At 43.1% G+C, this 27,054-nt stretch overlaps 2 long non-coding RNA genes across 2 annotated transcripts; both read right to left on the bottom strand.

Annotated features, from left to right (window-relative positions):
* Positions 1 to 6,306: 6,306 nt before the first annotated feature.
* Positions 6,307 to 10,878, bottom strand: LOC136285629 (uncharacterized). Its single transcript, XR_010719500.1, has 3 exons — positions 10,327 to 10,878; positions 10,064 to 10,089; positions 6,307 to 8,360 (listed from the first exon to the last, which is right to left on the bottom strand). It is a non-coding gene; the product is annotated as an uncharacterized lncRNA (long non-coding RNA).
* A 1,692-nt stretch (positions 10,879 to 12,570) lies between these two features.
* LOC136285630 (uncharacterized) lies at positions 12,571 to 14,444 on the bottom strand. The gene is made up of 2 exons (XR_010719501.1): positions 14,126 to 14,444; positions 12,571 to 13,742 (listed from the first exon to the last, which is right to left on the bottom strand). It is a non-coding gene; the product is annotated as an uncharacterized lncRNA (long non-coding RNA).
* Positions 14,445 to 27,054: the final 12,610 nt, after the last annotated feature.

The following is a 27,054-nucleotide window of genomic DNA, read 5'->3' as shown; positions in this document are numbered from 1 at the left end:
AGAAAATGGAAATTATTCTTGCTTTAGGAAACTTGTGTGATGTCCAGAACCACAGCTATTGCCTTCCAGAGCACACAATCAATCAGCCTCACCATTTCCCTCCTCCCAAGGTCACAAATGCTGGCTGTTGCCACTCGCCCCAACATATCACAGCATCTCCAAGACGCTGTAGCTGTTCAGAGAAGCTGAACACAGAGTCACAAGGGCTCAGCCCCAGAAAAAAAACCTGTTTAATGTTTCTTCATGCCCAGAAACCTTGGAGTTTCAGTCATTAATTTGTGTGTCCTGTGACAGTGTTAGAAATGCCTGCTTTTCCAAGCTCTATAACATGATGTCTGGCTTAGCATAAATGATCCTGTTTCAGAATGTAGATGCAAATAAATAGCTATTTGGACCTAATAATTTATCACTTCTAATCAACTCTTGTACATCTAAACAAGGGACAAGGTATTTTTTTCCCTTTCTGGAGCCTCCTGGAAAGTGTTGGTTTTCTCCCTGAAGCATTTCGGAGCATTAATTTTTGCAATTAAATGAGAAAAATAGGAATGGCCATCCTGAGAGCAGTATATCTGTAAGAGTGGAACAAGCAGGAGTTAGAAAAAGTGTAATTTAGGCTGAACTGACTCCACTTAGCAGCAGACCATACATTCTGCTCCTGCTCTGGAAGCATGTGGCCGAGGACAGTGGGAAAGCATTAAAAAAGGATATGAAAACTGCAATGCATTTGGATCTTTATGGAAATGTTGACTAGTCTCAGCACGGGTAGTGGTCCTGCTTTGGTAATTTTTTTGAACAATTCTTAATAGCTCTTTCTCCCTCTGTCTTTTCAGACCAAACCTGCTTAGCTTAAAAAAAAAAAAAAAAAAAAGAAAAAAAAAAAAAGAAAAAAAAAAGATGAGTTCTATTTTTCGAGTAAAACTTAAAACACTGAAAGATAGCTCAAAATCACAGGTTTATAGTCAATTTCATGAAGAAAGAAATTAAACTAAACTAAAAAATTATTCACATTTTGATTAACAGACCTAGGAAAGCAAGGAAAGCAGTCCTTAACGGCAGACAGAGTTTGTACTGCTAAAGACCAGATAAACAAAATTGATAAAAATAGGGGGAATTGATATAATACTCTTCTCTGACCATGTCCTTCACAACAGTGGAAGTGTGGCAGAAAAATTCTCTTAATTATGCATTGCGTTACAAAAGGCGATTATTGTTCTCTGCAACTCCAGTGAATGGTGAAGCTAGTTAAGGCATTCTTAGTTGGGTACATTTTAGAGTTAGGAATACTTTGGGTTTGGCAACAGGGAGGAAAAAATCCCAATTCTGGGGACTTCAACAGACTGGGAAGCAACAGGACAGAGTTTCAATGGTTCTCAGAAGGCAAACCCCGGCACAGATCTTCAAGGTGCATCAGAAGCTTCCCTTATTTTCTCAAATGACACATCTGTACCATCCTCTTGGCTGGAGGCACATGTCCTGGCTTCAGCAGATAGCCTTTATTACATATTTTTTCTTTCCTAGAAGATCTCAGATGAGGATTTCATGGCTTACATGACAGTTTTTAATACACAACATTTCGGTGTCAGTGGTTTAAATCCAGAACCAGGCTAAATGCTTTGAGACAAATGTGCCTGACTGCTGTGAATGTCACAAAAGTTTCTTGCAATAGATGACATGTGGTTAGCTGAGAGTATCAAAATGGAAATCATCCTGTAAAGGAAAGAAGTGAGGCACCTGCTTCAAGAGTATTTCCTGTGAAACATTTTATTTCTTTCCAATTTCCTTATCTACCAGGTCCCTGAGTCTGTCAATAATCTGATGGTGACTTTGAATTACAACCTGCATAAAAACTTTTGGTAGGCTCTGAATACAAGAGACCATGTGTTTCAGTTTATCAAATTTTATTTTTTATTGTTCCTTCCTTTACAAGTTGTCTTTGTGAGACCAATTTCTCTGCCCTTTAGCAATTCAGCCCAAGAACCAGCAGCCACTGAAAACAGCTTGGAACTGAAGGTTTTCCTCCCCCTTACTGAGACATGAGATGAAACAACAGGTACATCCATCACACTGATTGGTAAAGATTTCTTTTATTTTCACTAAACAGCAATGGAAATTTAGGCTTAGTAATTAGAGCAGACCCACACATCACTGCTGGAGACCTTTTCAATGCCAGTGATGATACTTTGAAGATATTTCTGGTTTGGGCCAAACCAGTCCTTTGGCTACTAAGTGACCAAAAGGGTCACTTTTGGGCTTTGACAGCAAGAGACTCATGCAGCACTCCCCACTAATAAGGACACTAATAGAAGATGACAAAAGTAAATGGGCCCAAGTTTTTGCTTGATTGCTCCATTTCGTTATAATTCTCAGTTTCATGCTGCTCAATGCCTTTCTGAATTAAATAACCAACCTGCACAGAGGAGCAAGCAGTGCCCTTCCTGCATGACCCATTTTTGGAAGGGTTCTCTAAGCATACTGCAGTTCATGGGAAGGAAATAATGAGCAACAATGCAGACAAGGCACTGAACTTCAAAGCAGACCATGGCAGTCCCCCTCTGCTATTGCAGCTCTGTTTTCTCACTTGCTGGGCCAGTTCATCTGCAGTTACCTGCCACCCTCACCCTCAAAGTCCAGGTGCAGAGCTACAAGCAGGGGAAATGTGCTCACCACCCTCTGGGGCAACAGCCCGACCAGGCAGAGACAAACACACAAAAAAGGATTTGTTCCATCACAGGAAAATGATCTCAGGGCACAGCATTCTACCACATATCAGGGTTTATTGAAATTCAGATAAGGCAAAATCTTCCCTTCCAGTATTTGCTGCTCTATGTGGAGAATGAAATGATTCTCTCCAGTGTTACAGACTTTTTTACAGCCTCACTTGATCCTTGTAAACCAGATGACCTTCCTGCGAGCACCAGCCAACCCCATGAATTTGCCTAGACTTCATTCTTATTGCACTCTTATACAGGCAACTGTTCTATCACTTCTTTGTATTCTAGTCTCCAAGAAACTGCTCTTTTTTTTCTTTTCTTTTCTTTTCTTTTCTTTTCTTTTCTTTTCTTTTCTTTTCTTTTCTTTTCTTTTCTTTTCTTTTCTTTTCTTTTCTTTTCTTTTCTTTTCTTTTCTTTTCTTTTCTTTTCTTTTCTTTTCTTTTCTTTTTCTTTTTTCTTTTTTCTTTTTTCTTTTTTTTTTTTTTTTTTGGACTGGGCTTTCTTCTTTTTTTCAAATTACTGCATGCTTTTAGGTAGTTTCTTAGTCAAAAGATTCTCCATATCATGAAGACATTAGGTACAATTTTGACTGCAGTGAAAAGGATGTAATTCAGGAATGAATGAAGTGAATACATAAAGTCACAATTAAGAATTACCTGTATGAGATTGGAAACAGACCCATAGCTGCTGCTAATTAAAGTGGCTTTTCATCAAATTGTCTCCTCTTATAAGGGATGTAGTAGGCAAAGTGCCCACTTGTGCCTTTATTTTCCCCAATTGCCTTCTAGGCTTTCCACCAGTTCCTGTGGAAAGCATTAATTAAACACAAGGAAGGCAGAGACTGCAAACAAAGGTTGGTTGTGTTGATGACGTTTGGCCACTTACATTTGAATTCAAGAATCTTTCCCATCAGTAATTCATATTATAAATCAATTTGGCAAGCTATCGGACTTTAAAATCAATTACACTGGATCAAAGGCCGTGTTTGCAGATAATGCTTGAAGGGACACTCTTACACAGCAATGACCTTTTAAGCTGGCACACGCCAGTTCCCAATACTTGGCAAAGTACCCTCCCACAATGCTAAGTCAATTATATTAAAGCTATTTCTGTCTGTTATTGAGCACATAATGAGAGAGGACCGCTGAGGGCAAATCCGCCCGTGCTTCCCCAAAAAGGAAAACCACAATGGGCCTGGCAAACCTCTCATTTATCCCAAATATGTACTGAACACTTCCTCTTGAAGGAAGAGGAGCAGTAAAGAATCCGGAAATGGTATTCCACTTTATATATCCCCAAGATTTCCTTACAGTTCCAACGTCATTAAATTCCAGCTCCGCAGGTAAAAACAACGGCCCACTTTGTGATCAGGTGTGTGGACAGGAGGGGCCATTAGCAGGTGATACTTAGGACAGTAAAACCCCAGCATTGCTAAGAGCTATAATCTGTACAGCCATTTGAAGCACCATTAGCTTCATGAGAGATTATCTGATGATTCCTTGTTATTTGCATGGCACACAGGGATTTGCAGCCCAGAGACTGAGCAGCACCCCTAAGGAGCAGGATCTTTGTGCTGATGTGTGCAGCACAGCAAGCACCGAGGGGGAGAGGGGCAGCCACGATATTAAAAACCCACAGAATATACAAAATACAGTAAGATTGCAAGTCATGGTCTTTGCTCTGCTACATGCAGACAGCTCAGCAATTTTGCAGGGAGATTTTCTGCTGCCCTTTAGAAATTGACATTCCCAATGCTTGGAGGAAATGGCTGTGGACAGAAGTCAATGTTTTGTCATCACATCTGCAAGTGACCACCCTCACAGCTGGCTGCAAGCACAGAAGGAGATGCCAGGATAAGCCCTCTTGGCAAGCACATATTTCTGAGTGCCCTGCACACAATCCTCTTGCTTGGCTCGCTGCAGCCTGTTGCACCAAGCACGCGGAGAAAAACCAAGGTTTCATGGGTCAGAGATGGAGCAATAGGACAGTAAAGAAAACTGATAGAGAGAGCAGGAGAGACTTACTGAAGATACACATGATCAGTAAAGGGAATAAGAAAAGAAGACAGACTTAGCAGCCCAGTCACTAAACCCTGCAGCTTCTCTCAGTGCCTTTCATTTTCTTCTCAGTTTTTAGACAGAAAACCATGTTTATTTGTGTGGCTGGGATACTCCAAGCAAGAAATATGCCTGTCTGGCTATAGGTTCATTGTGCACCCTGAAGATAAGGCAGGTGAATGAATTACTCTCCCTATGTCTCAGGCCATACATTCAGAGCAACTTTTTTGTGTGTTTCCACAGAGGGAGGTTAAGGAAATATTTATTTGCTTGATATCAAGCACTGTTTCTTTTTAAACGGCAGGATAAAATCCTCACAGTGCTGCTAATACTCACAGTGCCTTGGCTGTGAGAGTTACTCTGTTTGGGAGGCAATTCAAAAGGGAAAAACTGAGACAAGAGTCAATGTTTGGTGGCATAGCCGGAAGCCTACATTTTAAAAAAATACAAAACAAACAAAAACCCCACAAAAAACCAACAAACAAACCCCAAGGCAAAACCAAAACAAACAAACAACCCCTCCAACAAAAACCACACAAAAACCCCACCACAAACCCCACCCCCTCCAAAAGCCCTGCATGCAATAGCCCTCAGTGCTGCTAGTAAAACAGATTTAGTGCTCTGGTGTTTCAGAAGTCACCTTGATGGTGATGCCATTCTCAGACTCAGCCTTTTGGTCACCCCTGGGTGTCAGGAGCCCTGTAAAGGTGAATTACTCAGCTGTTGCCTGGTTCATGAGTAAGCAGTAATGAACTTGAAGCATGAAATCTCATAGCAGGGCTTTAAATCCACACAGGACACAGTGTGCTCCTAAAAAGAGTAGGAGGAGAAAATAGGCAAGAGGGGGCAGGAAGAAAAGAAAGGTGGAGGAGGAATTTTTGAGGTTTTGTAGACAATCTATGGTGGAAATCAACAAAAGGGCTACTAGGAAAACCTGTGAAATGGCAAAGGAAAAGAGCAAAAACCTTTTGATCAGTGACTCAAACCAGCAATCTTCATAGGACACAACCAGAGGTGTGAGTGTGAGATATCCAAAGCTACATCCAACAATGAACGTATGCTGGAAATGTTGCTTCCAGTGGAAAAGATGAAGGTATCTGTTACCTCCTCAGCACAGCCAAGGCCTTTCCAGCATTAGGATGGATCTGGGTCACCTCGGGGCGGGGACTGTTGCATTTGTTTAGTCATCCAAGGCTTCCTTTGCTCTGCGGGTTCCCGGAGCAGAGCTGAGGCATCACTGCAGTTCCCATACCTGTCTCCCAGCCCTAAGTTGAGGAGACACTGTCAGAGGAAAGCAGACATGGCAGGGTATCCCTAGGACCAATTAATCTGAGCTTCTGACAACCTGAATTAGCACAGTTTAAGTGAGAATGTGACCAGTCTGGATTTGTAGAGTAGATCAAGCGGCAATTGTCCTATGTAGTCAAAGTCAGTGGAAGTGACAGATTAATAATTATTGCTCTATTCCATGCTTCAGCCACAAAGCAACCCACTAAATCTTGCTAAATTATCTGATTATCCAGAATATTGTGTCACAGTTCACCATATGCTTTCTTTTGGATTTTAATGGTGGCAGTGTGCCTAGGAGTATTCCCAGGTCCGCTGATTTTGCCCTTTCTCCTCACTGAAATCTCACTGTTCCTATTCCTGTTGTTTGACGCTTCCTTCCTTTTTTATTGTCTCAAGAAAAACACTTAAGGCTCATGACTGAATAGCCCACTGCACAGCTTCATTAGGAGTAGCACCTGACAGAGGAACTAAATATAACACACTGCTTCACATGCTGGAGCCACTTAAAACTAAAACTTGAACAGGTTGGAAATTTTCTGTAAGAAAAAGGCCATTTCATCCGAACATACACATTTTGTAAACTGTCAAACAATGACAAATATTGTGTATGGGAAGTAAACAGCTAGCTTTCTGAAGTCTTCCAGTTAAAAACATATTTTGAGTTTGACCATGAAACCAGGGGAGGAATTTAAGAGAAAATGGTTTTTATGCAAGTGACAATGCTTTGACAGGCCTGACTGCTCATTGCTTGGGGGTTTTGGTATTTTCTTGGGGTGGGTTTTTTGGTTTGATTTTTGTTGTTGTTTGGTTGGTTTTGGTTTGGTGGGGGGTGGTTTGGGTGGGAAAGGCTGGAAAGAAATAGAGGTCTGCTCAGTTCTTCTCAAAGTGACTCACTTGTTCTGCTGGTGTAGTGTGTCATCTACACTTTGAGACACTTCTTCCTTAGATAAATACTATAGAACACCATGACATTCTTGGGTCTCATTCTGGCTTTGTTTTAATATAGCTGCAGAGCCTTGCCCTTTCTGTTTTAACATCTTAACACACAGGTGACAGAGAAAACCACAGATGATTGGTGACTTCGAGGCTAAAGAGAACACAAATGCATCTTCAGGGATTCTGCTGCCCACAGTGTGCAATTCCAGGAGGATTCAGCAATGTGAAGTTACATTTTTTTACCCTTCTAACAGCAAAGGCCACCTGTAGCTACTTAGTGTTAGATTCACACACTCCAAAGCATCCCATGGCTGATTCCTGTGGAAACCCTTGCTGGGCTGCATTAATCAGAACAAAGCTGTTGTTGGGATGCTGAATGACTCCCGGGTGACACCACACAAGGAATTAGAGAGGATCAGTGTGTGCAGCTGCTCAGATGACGGGAGCCACCCCCTGGGACCTCTCCTGCTGGGGACTGACCTGCCAGCCCTCCCCTGACCTTGGCAGGTGATCATTTAGGTCACACACAGCCTGCATTTTCCTGGCACAAGCACCTGACTTGTTGCAGGGCATTTCCACACCCAAGCAAATGTTTCCAAATGAGGAAAAGGGATTCCAGTTTCACCCCTGGCTTTCGTGGAAAAGCACCAGAACTTTCTGTGTTTCTCTCACCGTGGTTGGCCCAGTGCCAGCACAGGGGCATGGGTTGGGCTTTGGAAATGTTTAACAAATTTTGTAGTCGTTTTATTGGCAGCAAGCCAAATTGCCCCTCCTTGATCATTGTGTACTTATTAAGCAGCTCAGAGATGCTCAAGGCTTTTTGGGGTGCCTTAGCAGGTGCAAAAGGGCTTCCTTGCACCGTGCTGGGCTTTTGCTTTTTGTTTTTGCATCGTTTGTTATTTTCCCATTGATTAAACCCTTCTGATTTGCAAAGCACACCTGATCAGCCCCCTCGCAATATTATCAGGACACTCTGGGAGGTTGCAGGTCAGTCCTCAGGACTTGGTACATCTTCATGGTGCTCATTACACGCTGGACTCATGCAAATTGTATCACTGACTGGCGCCTTGCCTTCCCAGTTTAGCTTCCTCCACATACTAAGAAAACATTTAAACAACACTCGGAGGTAAAGGAGAGGGCAAGGGAGACAGGTTCTTCACCAGGGAATAAATGAAGTGCCACCACTCTGAGTCAGGCTTGATCCAAATGCTCTTTACACCTTGAAAAGTTCAGCAGGCAAATTTACCACCAGAACCTCTGGCAGCAGATCAGGCTGGAATTACATCAGCAGCAGAGAAAATTAAGTGTGTCTTCATTTTCAGCGAGATAAAAGCATCCATCTGTTTCTGTTCCTTATTAATTTAGCCTGCAAGTAGTATACAGAGCTATACATTAATTAAATGCATATGACTGGCTAATAAATTTGTTACAAACTGCTCTCATGATGCCTGTCTCTTCATTAAGCAGAGATTGAGAATGTCTGAAAGGGGGACTTTTTACAATAGATCATACACAGATGACAACTAAGCCACCTAGAGTTTTCCACAGCACTACAGAAAATGCCAGGTGCATGAGAAATTCCATCAATATTTCAGTTTTCTTTTCTTTTTGCCATTGGTAACCATGAGGCCCCACAGGAGGACAAAATGCCCTCACCTCCCCTTACCCTGCAAATGTACCCAGGAGCATTTTTCTCCCCCTTGTCCCCAAATATGGGGAGATAATGCCAGTCAGGTTTGCTACTAACATAATCCCATGACTCAATGAGCAAAGAAGTGCTGGGATGATGGAATTCCCAGCTCATTTCCAAGCTTCCCTGCCCCTTGGGTCTGCACACCTTGCCTGTGGCCATGCACCACTGAACCAGGAAAAGAGAGCAAGGTAGGAAAGGGCATGGAATGAGGAAGCAGGAATTTCCTGGGTCAGCCAAGCCAACCCAGCCCCTCTTATTGCCAGACACCAGGGATGGGGCACAGCCCTGGGGCTTGTGTAGTTTGTGCTACTGCTCAGGTGCATTGATGTGCAACTGAGGTGGAATAATCCTAAAAGGGTCAGCAGAGACTTGATAAGAAAAAAAAAAAAAACCCAAACAAAAAACCCCACACTCCTACATTACAGGAGAATCTATTATTTTACAGAATCTGAATAAGATACAGTGCTTGCAATAATTTCATAAGAACCTTTCTAACCTGGTTAGGGGGGAAAGTGTCTTTTATGAGCACTTCTTCAAGGCATTATTACCTGCCAGTACCCAGTGTTAAATAAATTGCAAGAAGCTTCTGCTGTCATTGCAGACCTTAGTGATAGCTTTGCTTTACTAATATAATTATTGCAATAGTAACAATAATGAACTGCCACAGACTACTCCAAGTGGCAGTGCCTAAGCACACACCACCTCACTGCATACAGGCAAAAGCCAAGGCTACCACAGAGGGGAAAAAAAGTGTGTTTCATAGAATCTTTGGAAACTGATAACAAGAAGGTAACACATTGCAATTGATACAGATAAACACATTTTTAATGGTATTAAATGGCTTTAAAACTTCAACAGTTTCCTAGACAGGAAGTCTGATGCTCCTCTAGAACTGAAATTGGCTAAGGATGCCAAGTCCAAGAAGCAAGGGATCTTCAGATCCGTGGGCAGTAAGTGGAAGTACAGGCAAGACAAAAGTCCATTGCTAATGGGGCAGGGAAACATCATAATGCTGGCAAGGCAGAAGTCTCAATACATTTGTTGCCTTTGTCTTTACTAGAATTAGTTCTTTTTCCTCTGGAGAAGTCCCAGAGGAACCCAGTCCCTGTATCTCATTATTGGAAGGGCAGCTACAAAAAGACCTGAACCTCCCTCTTCAGAAGGAGCCACATGGAGAAGACAAGGAGGTAACAGTTACAAGCTACAAGACAAGAGATTTCATCTCAGTGTAAGAAAGAGTTTTTTTCAGCATTAGAAATCAAATCCCTCAGTGTAACAACCACCCCAGAGATGTGGACAAAGTGTTAAATAACCTCATCTAGGCTCCCATTCCCATGGAAGGTTGGACCAGATGATCTCTCAAAGTTCCTTCTTACCTGAGCTGTTTTATGGTTCCATCAGTCTAAAGTATGACGAAAAAGAAGTTAGCCTTCATTTTAAACAGAGCTACAACACCAGCAACATTCTGCATTTAATTAGGAAAAAACCCAAATATTCTCAGCACCACAACACTCAACATCTTCCCCCCCCCCCCCCCCAAACTTTTCTGGATAATATTCACCCTTCCCATTTTGAACCTCCTGAGAAACAAAAGGCATCGATATTTTGGGGGTTTGTCCTTTAGGAAAAGGGTACTGACCATTTTCCCTGCAGTAAGTAAGCGCTCACAAAGCTGAAGCCACCTACTTCTTCGTTAGGAAGTTCCTCTCAGGCTTTTCAGCTAGAAATGCCAGACATTCTCAAAAGTGGTAACATGGCAGCAAAGGAGTTAAACAGATGAATGGAGCTAATTAAGTAAATTACACATTTTCTTGAGAAAAAAACCCCCAGCCTAACAGGGGTGCTCATCAGAGAGCTAATATTTAGTAAAAGTTACGACTACACAGAAGAGTAACGACTGAATGGCAAAGCAACAGCACAATAATTAGTTGTATTCTAGCAATTACTTAGGAATTCCCCAAGAGGTAGCATTGATTAAAGTTATTTTACAAGTATATTAGTAGGAAGTCTTTATAAAAAAGCCATGCCAAGTTTTTGTTGATGATTTGAAAGAGCCAGAAAACGGTGGAAATCACATTTCATTAAGAAATGAAGCAAGAGGCAAAACATACAAAAGAGGTAAGAGGCAGCAAACAGAGAGCAAATGAAGTAACAGATTAAGGTAAATAAAATCACAGATCATGTAGGCAATGCCAGAATACCTTTTTTTTTTCTCTCCTGAAGAATGAATGAAAGTCTACATGGGAAATGTCATTCTTGGGACCCTGAAGCTGCATAGCACAGCTGAGAGAATTTGCTTTAATAACACATTCTTCTCTGTCCTGTCTCACCTCTGCATCCCTTTCTTGGAGGAGAAGCACTTCAGCCTCATTGCCCCCATACTGCCTCCTGAGCTACACAGACCCCAGGGACTCAAGTTCCAAGGCATGCATCCCCTTTTCCAGGAAAAGAATGGATGGATGGATGGATGGATGGATGGATGGATGGATGGATGGATGGATGGATGGATGGATGGATGGATGGACGGATGCCAGCCCCAGACCATCTTTGAGCTGGCAGATAACAAAACATCAGAAACACATTATCCACTCCACAGAGGGAAAACAGGTGTGTCCTGAAGAGCTCCCACCTGAAAACTTTTGATCTCCTGCCTGCCATTGATCCCAGGCTAATTTTGCTGAAGCCCATAAAGCTACACAAGGGCTGCATTTGTTTTTTCAGATATCTGATATCCATAGCGAACATGCTGTTGTTTTCTCTGCCCTTTGAACAGGAAAATCACTGAAAATCACTTCTCCCTGATTCCAAATCTCAGAGTAGCTGTTCAGCCTCTCTGGTTTGTGTTTGGCCTCACCCAGGTGACAGAGAGGTGCAGGACAGCACAAGGCAGGGTTTGCATCACCAGAGCCTGCCCTGCCTGCAGGAATCTGTGAGCTCTGCATGTAGGGAGCAGCTCTGGTGCCCACCCAGAAGTCGCACAGTGCCACCAGCCAGGGGCAGTGAGAGAGCCAAGCAGTCAAAGAGAAACCAGGAAAAAAACCAGTCTGGGACATGTAACTTTGGGGAGCTGAAGGTGAGGATGGACAGCGTGGCTGGTCCTGTCTGCCCATGTTGCTCTTTTCTCATCAGCACAGGGGCACAACTAAATCAGGATGTGTTCCTGCAGGTCCAACACAGGATTCCTTCATGGAAGAGCAGGCTCCTGGTCCCCTTCCAAGTTGATAAGGTTTTGAAGAGTCCTGTCAATGAGGTAACAGGGTCATGCAATCACCTGCTCCACTGCACCACGTTGTGGGGTGTGTATTTGGGATCTCAGGAAGCCAGAGCTGTCACCAAGGCTTGAGGAGCTCACTGCTGCCCAGGCTGCCCCTGATTCCCCTCAGGACATTCCCACATGGCCCAGGTGCTCCCCAAGGTGAGTCAGCATAGACAGTCCAGCAACTTGACCTGAAAAACATTGTGGAAGGGACAACACAAACACCACCCAGAGGGATCTGGGACAGCCCTTCACAAAGCCCTATCCACAGCTACTCTCCCACCTCCTTCCTCCTCAAATCCTCACCCTCACCTGCACTGAAATAGGAGGACAACTGCAGAATGAATGGCACTGCTAAAAGCTCCTCTAATTGCACAATCCCTCCCTGCCAGCCCCTGTGGAAGAGGTCTGTGCTAAATCCGGTCATGACTTCTCACTTCCTTGAGATTTAAGATCAGATTTTCCCCTCATTTACATGCAAGTCTAAAGCCATTAACCTCCAGAAAGCAATTCCTTCGTCTGCTGGTGCAAAGAAGAATAGAATTAGGTCATATGGACCCAGTCAGTCCTTTATTTTTACATCAATGAAGGCTGGCAAGGATATTTTACTGAAAATTTAAGCAGCAGTTCTCCATACCCCTATTGCTCTTATTTAATCAAATCAATGCCATTGGGCCCCGAAGTGGAACCTGCAGCAATGTGTAAGTTCGGTGTGTCACACTCTTTCTGTCTAAATGTCCCTGCTAGGCAGTCTATTGTTTTTTGACTTGAATGATGAGTAGTCTTGACTTTCAGGGCTTATTTGTTGATTTTTCCCCTTCCCTTTTTTCAAAAAAACTTCAGTTCCAGCACATTAGCATCCACATACTGCAGCTTACAGCCATGAGCTGTCCCTTGCCATTCTGCCTGTGTTTGTTGGTTGTCTGGATTTGGTTCTTGAGATGGTAATTACATTTTTAGAGCACAAATGCTGACTACCATACTGCACACTTCTACACAAAGGCACCGGTAAGAGTCATGCACCCACTACCTCATTTCATTACCCTTCCCCTTGGCATGCATTAAATTATCCAGCCTTGCTACCATTTGTTTCACCTAAATGTCCAGTCCTGTTTATCTTTAAAGGAGTAACACACATTTGTGTGCCTCTGCTCTTTACTTTCAGTGGAAACATTCACTGAAAGGAAATCCAGGTTACTTGGTGGTTTTTCTCTATTCTCCTTTGCTGCAGAGCACAACATGCTTCACTTTCAGAGCCACCCTCTCTGAGCTCAGTCCTTAGCTGCCATTCCACATGATTCCTTAAGAGAGCAACAAATGCAGGCAAAATTTAAAACATCACAAATTGTTCATAAAAGACACAAAGATAGTACCCAAATCATCACATCTCCTCATGCTTCAGTGAGTGAATAAGTTCCTCTTGCCTTGTATATCTCAGTTTCACCACAGGCAACAGTGGAAGTTCATAAATTATTTGTATATCCAGCAAAAACTCTTCACCCATAAGTCCTTCCACCAGCCAAAGATCACTTGGCTTCAGTTCATAGCTTTTAATATTCCGACGTAGTCATTCTGCTACCTGGAAAGGCAAGGAAATCCTTGATCATCCAGCCTGTTTTCCAGACTGTCACAGTCACCAGTTTGGGTGATAAAACAGTTTCTTCTTCCAGCCATCAAATAGCTTCATCTTTGGGCAGGGATCTGTCAGGGCACCAAACAGGCAGATGTCCAAAGCAAGGGGTCACTGCACACCCAGCACAGCGCACACAGCAGCTCCAGCTGGCCTTGAAGGACTGACCCTGAGGAAAAGTTGTACCCACATTGAACCAATTTGAGGAGAACTGTTGCCTGTGGGATGGGACAGAGCAGAAGTTCATGGAGAGCAGTCTCCTGTGGGAAGGGATCTCTCACTGGAGCAGGGAAAGGACTTCTCTCCCTGGGCAGTGGCAGGACCAGCGTGTGATGAACTGACCATAACCCCCATTCCCCATCTCCCTGTGCCACTGGGGGACAGGAGGGAGAGCTGGGAAGGAGGGAGAGGTGGGGGGAAGTTGTTTTTAAGATTTATTTGACTTCTCATTATTTTTCTGTGATTATGCCAGTAAAAAAATTCAATTAATCTCCAAGTTCAGTCTGTTTTGCCCATGGTGGCATTTGGTGAATGACCTCTCCCTGTCCTTACCTTGATTCATGAACCATTTGTTATATTTCCTCTCCCCTGCCCAGCTGAGGAGGGGAGTGACAGAGTGGCTTTGGGGGGTGCCTGGCACCCAGCCAGGGTCAGCCCAAACGTGACTGCTCATGTAGGTAAGTCAGGATACACACCCTTCAACACAAGCAAAGAAAGGCCTGATAGATTCAGCTTAGTGAGTCCGGCTGCAAGGGCTTATTCCCATTTAATTGTAATTTATTCAGATACCTCTACGACAACACTAAGAACAAGACTCTGAAAGCAAACATAACCCACAATTCTGACACCTTTCCCATGTCCCCTTTTTCAATTTCATCTCTTTTCCCCCCTCTCTTTTTAACACTTGGCTTTTTCTCTCTGGTTGGAGCTAATGAGACCCACCTGACCTAGCAGTTTGTGTGAGTCAGCAGAATGACTTCCCACCTCCCAACAAGGTTCAAGTGCCACAAATCTGCTGTAAGGATAGGAATACTTCATCTCCCAGGTGCTCTGGGGATTAATTAGCATTTTGAAATCATGTTTTGGGATCCTCATGTGCAAAGTGCTAGAGAAGTGGCTATTATTATTCTTGCAAACCATAATCCTGGATTAGTTAAAACAACTAGTCAAGCAATCAACAGAATTTGTCAAAGATGAGGTAAGGAGTTACAGCCAGTGACATTTCTAGGACAGAAAGAAGGAATTTTCTAAACAATCAGTATGTGCTGCATAGAGTGAATAATTTGTAATGAATAATGTATGCAGTTAATTTAGCCTCTTTGCCAGCTTGCAGAAAGTCCATGCACAGAAAGATAATTTCCCGACCTTATTTCGAGAATTGAAAAAAGGAAAAAAAAAAAAAGAGGTTTATTCTATGGATGTATACTCAGCACCTCCCCTTTTCTGCTTGAGATGTACTGACATAGTACAAAGATAGAGGCAGGTGCAGGAAAATCAACTCCTTCCCATAGATTCCCAGAGATTCTAAGGCCAAATCACCCTCCTATCTTCCATCCCTAATGTATGCTCAACTTGTCACGCTCAAATCATGGCAAAATCTTTGCACAGCAGGGTTTGTGTATTGTGCACCTACATGCCCAGGCCATAACTCCTAAATGAAGCCATGTGTGAAAAACAGAGTCACTGTCCTATGGATATTTCAGATAAAATATTTACATAATTCCTTGGCTGACCATATGGCTGTCTGGTTATTTCACAAGTTCTGTCCTGGTCATCAACCGGGATTGCAGAGGACAGCAGCAGACATCCTGTACACTTCATCAGCTGCAGGATGGGAACTGTGCTGGCTGCTTCTCCTTCTGCTAATCCTGAATGTCAGACCTCACTTGCTCATGATGATCTGGTCAGAGTTGTAGTAAAGCTTGTGTTTTACAGCATGTCGTTAAGCAAGGTGCCCTCGTGGAAAAAAATAGGAGAAGGGTAGATGTGAGATCACCAGTCGTTTATTTTCAGGGTCCCCTTATTATTGATTTTTCTACAGATTTCAAACCATCAAACCTGAGAAATTCTCAGCTCTGGCTCACCAGTACCCAGGTGCGAAGCCTCCTACATGAGCTGGAGCTCTCTCACACAGCTCACAGTGTTCCCTGCATGACCTGAAGTTTCCACACTTTGGGAGAAGGTGGGACTGCAGCAGCAGGCTCCCAGCCCCAGGTCAGTCACAGGCTCAGCCTCCATGGCCCAGGATGTTTTTGGTTTTTTTTTTTTCAGCAGGATGGGGACATCTGCTGTTTTGTGCTGGACTCTGATTTCTTTCCAATCCCCTTCCGTGCTGTCATATTTGCAAAATATTTATTTAGAGGAAAACTGAAGAGGGTGCATGACTAAATACCACAAGGCCAGATTGTGATGATTTCAAAGGAGAAAATGAAAGTCATTGCTTTAGGATAAGAAGAAATGAGCAAGGAGGAAAAAAAAAGAGGGGATTAAAAGTATCATCCACAAAGAGGCAGATTTTGGAGGTGAGCAGAGAAAGAAGATCAGAAGAAAATTAAAGGTATATATTTGTGAATCAAATTAATGTATGAATGTGTAAAACTTGCCAGTCTGACATGGAGATGAATGTATATCTTTCTCTAAAGCTACAGCCAGCTCATCACTTCATCCTACAGGGCCTTGCATTGAACACTAATCCACAAGAAGTCCACAGTATGTGTGGGCTCTCCCTGACAAGGACAAATGTAACTCTCTTTGGATAATAGTCAGCACATGGGAAAGGAACAATTTAAGCCTAATTTTAAGCAGAGCCATCACTGGTCCCTCCACACACCTGGTACAGCTACACAGAAGGATTTTAGCCAGCTCCTCTGTGCCTTGTGATGATCCTTGGAGTTCAAAACCATCACAGAGACAGCATGGTACAGACTAGGGGGAAAGCTGTGGTTTATATGCACAGGGAACAAGGTTCAGGATATTAATGCTCACACCTGCTGAAGTTTCCAAAGAGTGTTCATAATACTGCCTCCCTAAAACTCATGTCTATCCCCTTTCAACAAGCTCCAGCTCTGTGACACTACAAATAGAAGCCGAATTAGCAGCCCAGGCTCCACAGAAATGTTTTTGAGAAGTTTGCAGGTGGGAGGCATTTTCATTGCTCTAGAGTGTGATGTTGATGGGAATTTGCCTTTTCCTCCTTCTGATTTTCCCCCTCTCTTTGTCTGGCACTCCAGTAATTTCATTACTTCCCTGCTTAGTAAATTATTCCAGGTGGCAATGTATCAGCCAAAGGGCAAAAAATAACTGTCATCCACAGAACTACAGGGTCAGATTTTTTTTCCTCTTCTGAGTGACTCTGCAGTGTCACTGTGCAGACTTTTCCTGGGTAAGCATGTAGAAATGCATAATTTATTTGAGTTAATTCTGGAAATCGAGGCCAGAGCTACAGGCACTGAAGATGCAGGATGCAGCTGCATTTTGAGCCTCCACTCTGAGGTCTCTGTTTGCAGTAACTGTACTGGGGTGGGAACCAGGGGGAGAGGGAAAGTTAATTTTTAAATTATTCTCTGTATCAGCTTGATGGTGTAAATTAGAAGAGCCTTAGGGTTGTTAAACTCGCATTTCTGTGGAAAAGCCCATTGTTCACAGATGACGGTTCAAGAAAACGTATATAAAATGGCCATTACGACTTTAAACTGCAAATTCTACCAGCCGTGGGCAACATTTGTCAGCATTAAAAACTCCTCGGTCCCTCAGCTTCCTTTTCTTGGGAACTGCCACGGGCATGAGAGGGAAGGGCTGGGCTGGGGGTCGGCAGGATGGAGAAGCACAGCTGGGCGCTGCTTTTTGGCAGGAATCCTGCTGGGCATCCTCCGAGGCCACAAGCGGGCTGCACAGGAGCAAACTCCCCGTTTTCTTTGGCTGCTGCTCCCTTCCCACGGGCAGGTTTCCTTCCTGCAGTCACCGAGGCGTGGGGCTGGTGCAGGGTGATCCCATGGGATCAGGGTGCATCAGACACTCCCCTCTTCTCGGGAGATGCTCAGGTACAACTCACAGCCAGCTGTGACATGATCCCTCAACGTCTGGACCGTGTAGCTTTCCATACTCACTGCACCATGGTTGTTCTCAAAAAGAGAAGGGGGAGAAAATAGAAAAGAGCCCATTCCAGCGTTTTTCAAGGTTAGTTGAAAGGAACAACCTCCAACTCAGGTAACCCAGTTTCTGGAGAGGCTGCAGTCCTTATTTCTCCACGTTTTCAGAAATACTTTACAAATACCTTCCTGACTGATTGCAAGAAACCCTGCACCGTCCTCAAATGCCAGCTCTCATCTCCACTCAGGGACTGTCAAAGTGCCTTCGTTTTCTTTATTTCTGCACTTCAGTTTTTCCAGGTGCACCTCACTGGATAATTAGGGAAGTGTTTTTACTTCATGTTAGCAGTCAGTGGTTCTGAGTGTGCTCAGGTTAAATCTTCCCTTAGTATATCTGCAAGCCCAGAAAGTTCTGTGCTGGCATGAAGCCTTACACTTTAATTTGCGAGGAAAATACCAGTAGCCAGAGGTTTTACTTAGAAAACAGAAATTCAGAACTACGTGCTGTCCAGTTGCACTGGCAATTAATTGCTCATTAACATCAGCACACAGTTACTCATTAAAATGATAATATCATTTCATAAGTCATTGGTGTGAGGACCTTCAGGGTCTCAGCTTGTTCTTGGCTCTGATGCCCTTTGAAAGAGGTGATCAGCCAAAGTCCACAGCACTGTCCAGACTCCTTTGTAGGAAGAAGTCCTGGCTTCACAGACAACCTAGGAGCTGCTGTGGCCACAAATTATCACAATTTGTGTTACTTTCTTTTCAGAATTGACAAAAGGAGGGTCATCTTACTCTTAGCCTTCCAGTCCACTTTCTTATAAGAAGAAGCTGCCACTGTTTGTGCTCTGAGTCATGACTGTCCTTCTCATGGCTTCCTACGGAATGGTGAGCACTTTGTCAGCTGTGATAATGGCACTGAGAGGAAAGAAAGTCACAGATTATTCCAGCATGTGCTACATCCTCTGAACATGCCAGAATACATTTTCTGAGTTCTTTTACATCTTCCACCACGGTCCAGCAAGCCCTGCAATACCTGAGACTCATCACCCATTTGTTTGCAACATTCACTGGCTTTACACTGACCAAACACTGTTGTTCAGCTGGGTTGGCTCAGAAGACCTTCAGCATAAAAGCACAGAAATCTTGGATTTGTAGTAAACTCTCTGAAAATGCCTTGTTTCACCCAAAATTTTGCTTTCTTTAGCTCTGAGGTTATAGTGGGAGAGGAGGGTGCTGCACCCATCTTCAGCTCTGTAACCTGAGAGGAATTTTCCGTGCCCAGAGCTCCTCTCAGGGTCTCTGGCTTCAGTCCACCCCATTGAGGGGTCTCTGTTATTCCTCAGATTTTCATGGCTTCATTTTATCCAAATTCTGTAACAGCCTGGAAGATGTCAGGAGAGCTCTACTATTGTGCATTAATTAGTGGGGTGACAGTGCAGTATTAATTAGCAGAGGGTACTTACATGTACAGCCTCTATGCTCTGGAGGCCTAGTCTGAATGACACAGGCATCCCTGCAGCAGAGTTTATATTTTCCTGTTGAATGGAAGTGTCTTTTCTTCAGAACCAGGCTGTTTCTCAGCTGAGCACAGAGGCACACTCCATGAGTTACAAGCTGTTAGGAATTCAGAGAGGTACCGAGCCCTGCCTCACAGTTTTTCTTCACAGAGCATTTTTAACTGCTTCTTTTCAATCAAAACTGTCAAAGTCATGTTGCAGAGCCCACAGCCGATGCAAAGTGTGTGTGGGGCTTCTTTACTACAGTGTCATTGAGCAGAAAGATCAATTTCTGTTTTGGCAGCCAGCTCAGCTCAGTGAAGCCAGGGGAAAAGTGTCATTGCTTTCAGCATGGATTGGATCAGGTGAGAGCTTTCTACATCTCATTATGCACTTCATTTCAGCAACAGGCCCAGACAGGCTTTTTATGGCTCTTTCACTTACTTTACACCACCAACTGGAGGTCAGGACACCAAAAATCTCCATTTTGATTTTTTGATGAATTGTGTGGCTATTCCCAGAATCCTGATCACAAAGTCAGGGCAGTAGGTCCCTTCCTGAGCTATGGGGAGCTTAACTACAAGGAATCATCTGTTCCGTGTTGTACCCTTTGCCACTGAGGTTTTCGGCTGGCATGGGACAGAACCATACTTTCATCTCAAATTAATGTTTGAAAATGTCCATGAGCCTGGATCCTTATCCTAAATCAAGATCTTAGGAGTTGTTTTCCCCGTTATGTTTGTTCTCACTCTTCCCCCCATTTACAGAGAACAGTGTCAATTACAGGGCTTGAGAGAGGCAGAAGGCATGAGACAGAGAGGTGGCAGCTTTCAATAAGGTTAAGATGTCTAAAGACAAACTAAAATGGTCAGAATTGTTCCTCTTTGAGAGAAAACAATGAGAATATGCAACTGAGATATATAAAATCACATTGTACAGTGAAGGTCAGAAAAGAGATTTGATTGCTAACAAGGGACGAAAAGCCAGCAGACTGTTCTTTCCAAAGAATATTTTATATAATGTATATTTAGCTTGTAGAACTCATTGCCACAACATCACTCTCCAGATACAGTAGATGGACTTTATTAGAAAACGGGAGATGTATCTTTGTTCCTTGTTGGTTTGGAGGTGGAGGCAAGAAGCAGATGAAGGGAAGGGAAACACACTGTGTGTGGGTGACCTCATCCTCTGTCCTGAACTGAAAAGGAGGAGCTGACTGCTCTTCTAACTTGAAGCTAAGATTTGGTACCTCAAAGTACAGAGATAAAGAGATTCAGGGATTTCAAACCACAATTTTCAAGCCTGAAGATCTCCTTTTGGCAGTGCTCACGGAGTGAAGCATAAAGAGAGGCTCAGAGCAGGACAGTCAGTCAGCACGTAGAATGTTTTATCAAATACCCAGCAAAACAAAATGGAGCTGGCAATTACTGCACTTGGAGGAAAAACAGCCCTTGCATGCACAGATGAATGAACTGTGAGAGTGTACTCACAGTGCTCACAACAATAGAGAGCTCCAGGCTGGCAGTGAGTGGTGACATCTTTGTGTTTGCAGCCTGTGGGCTTAATTTTGAGACAAGACATCCTGACCTTCAGATGGACATGCCATTTGACCTAAGAAGTCTCCTGAAACCCACAGTGTTAACTTTTATTCAAGATACTCTCCCAGCTCGTGGCTGGGGATATTGGATTCTTCAAAGAATTCCTGTAATCAGTGAGTGACAGGGGCACTTCCTTCATGACCTTAGGTCCCCATTGACTGTGAAAGATAACATTAACATCCCACTGTACCAAAATTATATTCATCCTTAATTCTTTCCAGAGAGCAATTGTCAACTTCTGTGGACTCTTGAGTAGCTCCACCACTTTCACCCCTGGAAATTAATTCAAAACTATCAAGAGTTTTTTAGGAGCTGTTAAGGACTATTATCTCTTTTTTCCACTAGGGAAAGGCCTCCAGAGAAAATTCAATGATACTTTCTACTTTTTGACAGTAATTGTGATTTCCATATTAAAAAAAAATGAATTGTTGCCACTATCAGTAGCCCAAGACTATAAATCAACACAAAAGCAGAAAAGAGGCTGATATGACACGGACATTTCAGCCTCCAGGGTTTCTGAAGGACTGTCTTCAAAGTGAATAATGATGTCTGGAGTTACAGATGGCTGAACTACTGAGGATGGGCAGCGAAACCCACATCAATGTCTGATGGTTTCTCAGTCCCACTCCACATCCAGGACCTTCCTCTCCCTCTTTCCAGTCACAGGAGGTCCCCAGGTTTGGGGTCAGGTGAGTCCCCGTGGCAGTGGGGAGGACACAACCCATGCTGCACTCTGGAATTTCCCTGTCAGACAGAGCAAATCCATACACTTGGCAAAGCCAGGATGATGTTAGTGCTGGTTTTTCAGAGCTCACAGGTCACAGACACCCCTGTCCAACACTTCTGCCTCCTGCACACCTCAACAGTGGCACAGAGCCCTCCGTAGGGACTCCGGTGGGATATTGTGCAGAACTGGCCAGTGACAGGTTTGTTCTCTTAAAATTCCCTTTCGTCCTCATAATGGAGAGAGAAAGAGATTGTGCCTCTGGATAATAATTGTCATCATTTTCCCATTCCTTCTCACACAAAGAAAATGAATATTATTGCAGAATTCTCCTGTGAAACTTTATCAGTTCCTCCTTCGGATGCCATTGGCAAAAAAAAAAAAAAGACAGAAAGAGGTTATTGAAGGACAAGGGAAAGGCAGGTAATTGCAAATAAAATCCACTCTATGGTCTTGAAAATCCCAGAGGAGAAAGAAAAGCAGGCTCTCTACACCTTAGTTCATAAATTACCACATGCCAGTCCCATCCATGTGACTACAAAGAGAAATTTCAAAAGACTGAGTCTTTAGCCATGTCACCATGCTCCCAGTCATGTCTTCTCAAAGCACAGCTCAAAGGAGCTGCACCTCATCTGAAAAAAACCCACATTTCCCAGTGCCTTACCACAGGTGACTGGGAAGCCACAATTCCTTAGCTTTTATTTGCATATGCATTTTTAAATATTTCTTGAAACGCTGGATCCATAAATAAACTGTTTAAATATTATTTGCAGCCAAACCTTTATGTTCCAATACAGGTCCTCTGATAAAGAACAATACAAGTTGGTGTGCTTGCCATATTTTAAAAGGGCACACAATATATATAAATCCACGTAATTATCAGCTGCCTCTTCTTCAGCATTTGAAATGGAAAAATCAGTATGATGAATGCAGCACCACGAGAGTTGCAAGAATTTATGGTAAGAATGATCTTTCTGGTTTTTTCATATTCAAAAACATTGTTTTGTTTTTGATCAAAACTAGATATATATCAAATTTTTGTATTAAGAAATTTAAAGGTGCACTACACCTACATAAAATATCCATTAGTTTGAGGTAAACATGGGAACATCTAGAAAATTAGGCATTGAATCACTGGTAATTCAACTGGCCAAAAATTTTCTGTGGAGTATTTCCTGACACAGAATGTCAAGAGATTAAATTACAAAACCTTTTGAGAAAAGCTCTTGGTTTAAATGATTCAGGCTTGAAACGAAAGAAAAAAAAAATACAGGTCACACTGACTTCGCCTTAAAATGTAATTTGAAGAAGGTGAAAAAAAAAATCAAATTGGTAAGACTTGGAATAAAATTGTCCTGTTGGTCTTAACTTCTTACTGTTTCTTCTTTCAGATGGTATGTTACAACCGGTTTTGACTTTTCCATTTTTCTATTATGATTCAATATGAGAATTCTCTGTGGTTCCAGAGGATAAACAAAAATCTAGGTACCTAGGCAGCCAATAAAGTTTTGTGACTATAAAGTTTTGGACATAAACAGATTTTGATGAGAGGTTGCAAAGCAGACTGAAGAAACTGATGAAGCACAGAAGGTTATTGATGAAGAGATAATGAAATCCTGGTCCCAAAAAATTGATTTTAAATGGGAATTTAATGGCACCGGATGGAGTACACCCAAATGCTAACTTTAGCCTTAGGAGATAGATTAGTCTTCCTGTATTTCCTCTTCAGCTGGTTGGGAGCAGCAAAATCCTACATTCAATCATCCTCTGCAAGAGCTTAGCTGGAGTTTTCCTCTGTCCATTAACTCTAACAAGTCTGGGAAGGCTACCCTCCATCAGCACCCACGGGGCCTCTTGCAGAGGAACTTGTGCCTGCTGAGTGCAGGTCAGGCCTTCACTCACAGCTAGAAATGAAAATCCCTCATAGGACTAAGCCTGGGATTCCTGAGATATCAGTTCTTTTGCACCCAGCCTGCCAGCTTGCTGTCCCTATCTTTTTGCCTGAGCAGAGAAAGATGACTGTCTCTGGGAATATATGTTTTATTGTGCTTGTGGGCCCAAATATGCCTTTAGCACAGATAGCTGACCTGGCACTATAAGCAGAGAGGACTGATGGCTGCAGCCACTGTAGGAATTCACTCTCGGTGACAGGAGCAGTAGCTCGAAGGAGTTGCTGCTGTGGCTCCTCACATCTCTTTAATCATTTGATTAAGGCATGTTTATTCACATCTGCCTGCACTCCATGTGTCTTACTAACCCAAGAGAGGAGGGGTGTTGATGCCTGAGTATAAAATACTTCGTGTTCCACAGAAGACTTCAAAGGTGTCTCCAACCTGAGCATAATTTCCTTCAGCCACACACTTGCTCCCAAGTGGAGGGAAGTTGTTAGGCTCTGTCTCTGCTACCCTTTCTTAGGTAAACTCCAGGCCAGCCCTAACACCACTGAGCACTCCCTGCACGGAAGAAGCTGCATGGCTATCAACAGGGCAATTCACATCTGGTGTCAAAAATTAATAAAGAACTTCTCTGTCAGGGAGCGCAGGCAGGAAGACAAGAGTTCAGTGTTTTTAAGTCACAATATGTCAAGCACAGTTCTGTTACAAAGAGACACAGACTTAATTGCACTTGCGCCCTTTCCTGCCCACGGTGAGATCAAGGACATGATCACCTGTCCTAACACGATGCCCCGCAACCTTCAAACCTTTATGACATTTTTCAGGCCATTTCCATGCTCCTTGGGAAAGCCCAAAGTCCACTTGCATAAGTATGGAATTAAAGCATGAGCCTAATCCCAAAATTATGTATACAGAAATGTTTTGTGTTGCTCCCTGAAATCTTCAGTTTTCAAACCAAATTGAAGAAGACAATCTTTCCTAAAGTGGGGTTTCCATCTGAAGAATAGGGTAACACAATTTCCCTTTCAGCATGTATAACCCAAGACAACAAAGCAACAGGAAGAAAGACCTGTGGCAGGATTGATTCTGTGTGAATGAAAAGAAATTTCTCTGGTAGTCCTGGTTAAACAGGGAAACAACTCTGAGATTTCAGACAAATTCCATGAAGAGCCCAAACAACACCCATATGAAAGCCAAGACACCTCAGCTTTTGGCCATATTCCTTCCAGATGGTTTCAATTCATGCATATAAACACAGTATCACTTACACATTGAAAAAAGACAGACTTTGGCCTTTTTTTTTTTTTTTTTTTTTAGATGAAATTTAGTGAGGCAGAGCTGGTCCATGGTGCTGCAGGAAAGGTGCAAGCTCAGTGTGTGAGTCAGTGGGTGTCAGCCCTGATTTTAACAGACCTGGACCTCCTCAGGTGGGGAGGCTCTCAGACCAAATGGAGGAGCACCTGGGGAGGTACTGCAAGGCTTGGAAAATCTCAGGGCTTGTCCTCTGGTGTCCCCAGGCTCCCCAGCATGGCTGAATGTCATGGGCAGTGATCTGAGACCTCAAGGCCTTGTTCCCATGGGGGCCAAGCCACTCTAGCAACACCAGAGGAAGATGTCTCTGGGACAAGGAGGAAATCACCAGCCAGCACTTCCCATTCCTATCCCTGAAAGGCAGCTCCTAATCTGTTCCTTGAAATTCAGTTGTTAGTATCTTAAAACACATGAATGCTAGCTATTGTAAGCCTGAAGAGCCTCCTTACCAGGCAGAAATCCTGAGTGCTCGACCTTCCCAGTGCCTTGCAGCAGAGAGTTCCATGGTTTAATTATCTCCTGTGTGAAAAGATTTTTATTTGATCAGTCTGGAAACTGCTGCTTTTCAATTTACTTGAATTTTTTTCAGCCACTGCTGTTACACTAGATGACATTTAATATGTCTTTATCATATTCTCCTTCATTTGTTTCTTTTCTAAGGTGAACAGACCCAGCATTACCTTTTTCATAAGAAACATTTTTCCAAACACTGCCCCAAATAATTTTCTTTGCCCCTCTATGAATGTCTTCTAGTTTTAAGATAGAGCAGCTATTACTGTACATATATTTGAGGTAAGGCTTTGTATTATTTTTCTTACCATTCTCTTTCTATTCCTCATCCATTATGTAACATTTTCTTTGTTGTTCCGAGCTTCAGTGGCATACTGAGCATATGGGATAGAAGCTCACATCTCTAGCCATCCATCCTGATTTAAAACCCTGTAAATTGCATAGAAAGTTGAAAACCAAACCAAATCAAACCAAAAAAGCATCTGTGTTATCACAGTATTACAACGTTCCCTTGTGATATCAATAACTGGACCAAATCTTTTAGCAATTCCCAGGTGAACTTTGCCATCCTGGATATTGTTTTTCCATAGCCCATCAGTGTTGAGGTGTGTAAAACCTTTCCAGGTGTGGAGCAGGCTGAAGGGAAGACATATGGGAGAAAGGAAGGTTATTAATTGCGAGGGATGCCTTATAAAGAAATGGTTTCCCATCACAGTTAAGTTCAGGCATTGCTGGTGTGGTCAGGTACATCTGCAGGCACTCAGGTCAGTAAGCAGAGCTGCCCCACTGAGCAGCCACAACACAAATTAAAACAAATCCCCACAAGATACGTTAAAAGCTAAAGAATTCACTATATTTATTGTCACTGTCCCATCTGTTGATCCCTGGTGCTGTGTTTGCCTCAGCTCTGGTTTACTGCCTATAATGAGAGCCAAGGGACAAAGAGCTGCTCATGAAAGCCAGAAACTGAATTTAGTATTTATTATATCCTGCCCATGGCCAGGGAAATTGAGTCCAGAGCCCACGGCTTTGTATTCCGAGCACTAACCCCTCCCAGGTGCTACTGATGTATTTACATGAAGACGTGAATGAAACAAAGGTGTGGTCTGAACTAAAAGGAAAAACGTAGGTTGGATATTTTTGTACAAGTCTAAACAGTATCCATCAGGGAGGAGAAGTAAGAGACTTTCCTAGGAAATCATCTCCTCTAGAATTAGTTTGACTCTCAGCCAGATGATCTATGAGAACAAAGTTATTTATGGCTCAGTCATAAGTGAGGTTGAAATCCGTATCTGCTACCAACTTCTTGCGTAAGCTGGGTATTAACAGTGTCACTGAGTTCCACAGGCTCTTGTGCTTTTGCTTTAAATTACCTCCATTCCCGGGGTAACAATCATCAACAATGGAGACAATTCTGTGTGGGCCCAGCATGTCATTAGCCCCACGAAGGTGTATTAAGCTCTGAGGGTTGCCAGCAGCCTCCCAGAAATGGCTTAAGAAGAATTAGTGAGGTGGCTGATTGGAGGTGTTTTGAAAAAGCAAAAAGGTTTTAATTAAAGAGAAAATAACAAACTATACATAACAAAAGACTAAAAGACGTGCACAGTGCAGGGAGGCCCCTTGCATTTGCTAAGACACCCCGAAATGCCCCAAGAGTCTCTGTGCTCTCTCTTAAGTACTCAAGGATCTAGGAGGGATTTTTGGCATGCTGCCCAATAGAAAATAGCTACATTCCTTGAGGAACAGCTCAAGGACCCAACAGGTGCCCTTGTCCTGGCACTGGGCTGATTACAGTGAGAGAAGTGTAGAAGTTTCTGGTTCTTCTTCCTTAAAAGTTCAGGGGAGAGGCTTAAACT

This window comes from Chamaea fasciata, unplaced genomic scaffold (assembly GCF_029207755.1).
Source record: "Chamaea fasciata isolate MVZ Bird 193981 ecotype frontalis unplaced genomic scaffold, bChaFas1.0.hap1 SCAF_2, whole genome shotgun sequence".
Lineage (NCBI taxonomy): Eukaryota > Metazoa > Chordata > Aves > Passeriformes > Sylviidae > Chamaea > Chamaea fasciata.
Note: the sequence above shows the minus strand (reverse complement) of the source record. Positions and strands in the feature narration are given on the sequence as shown.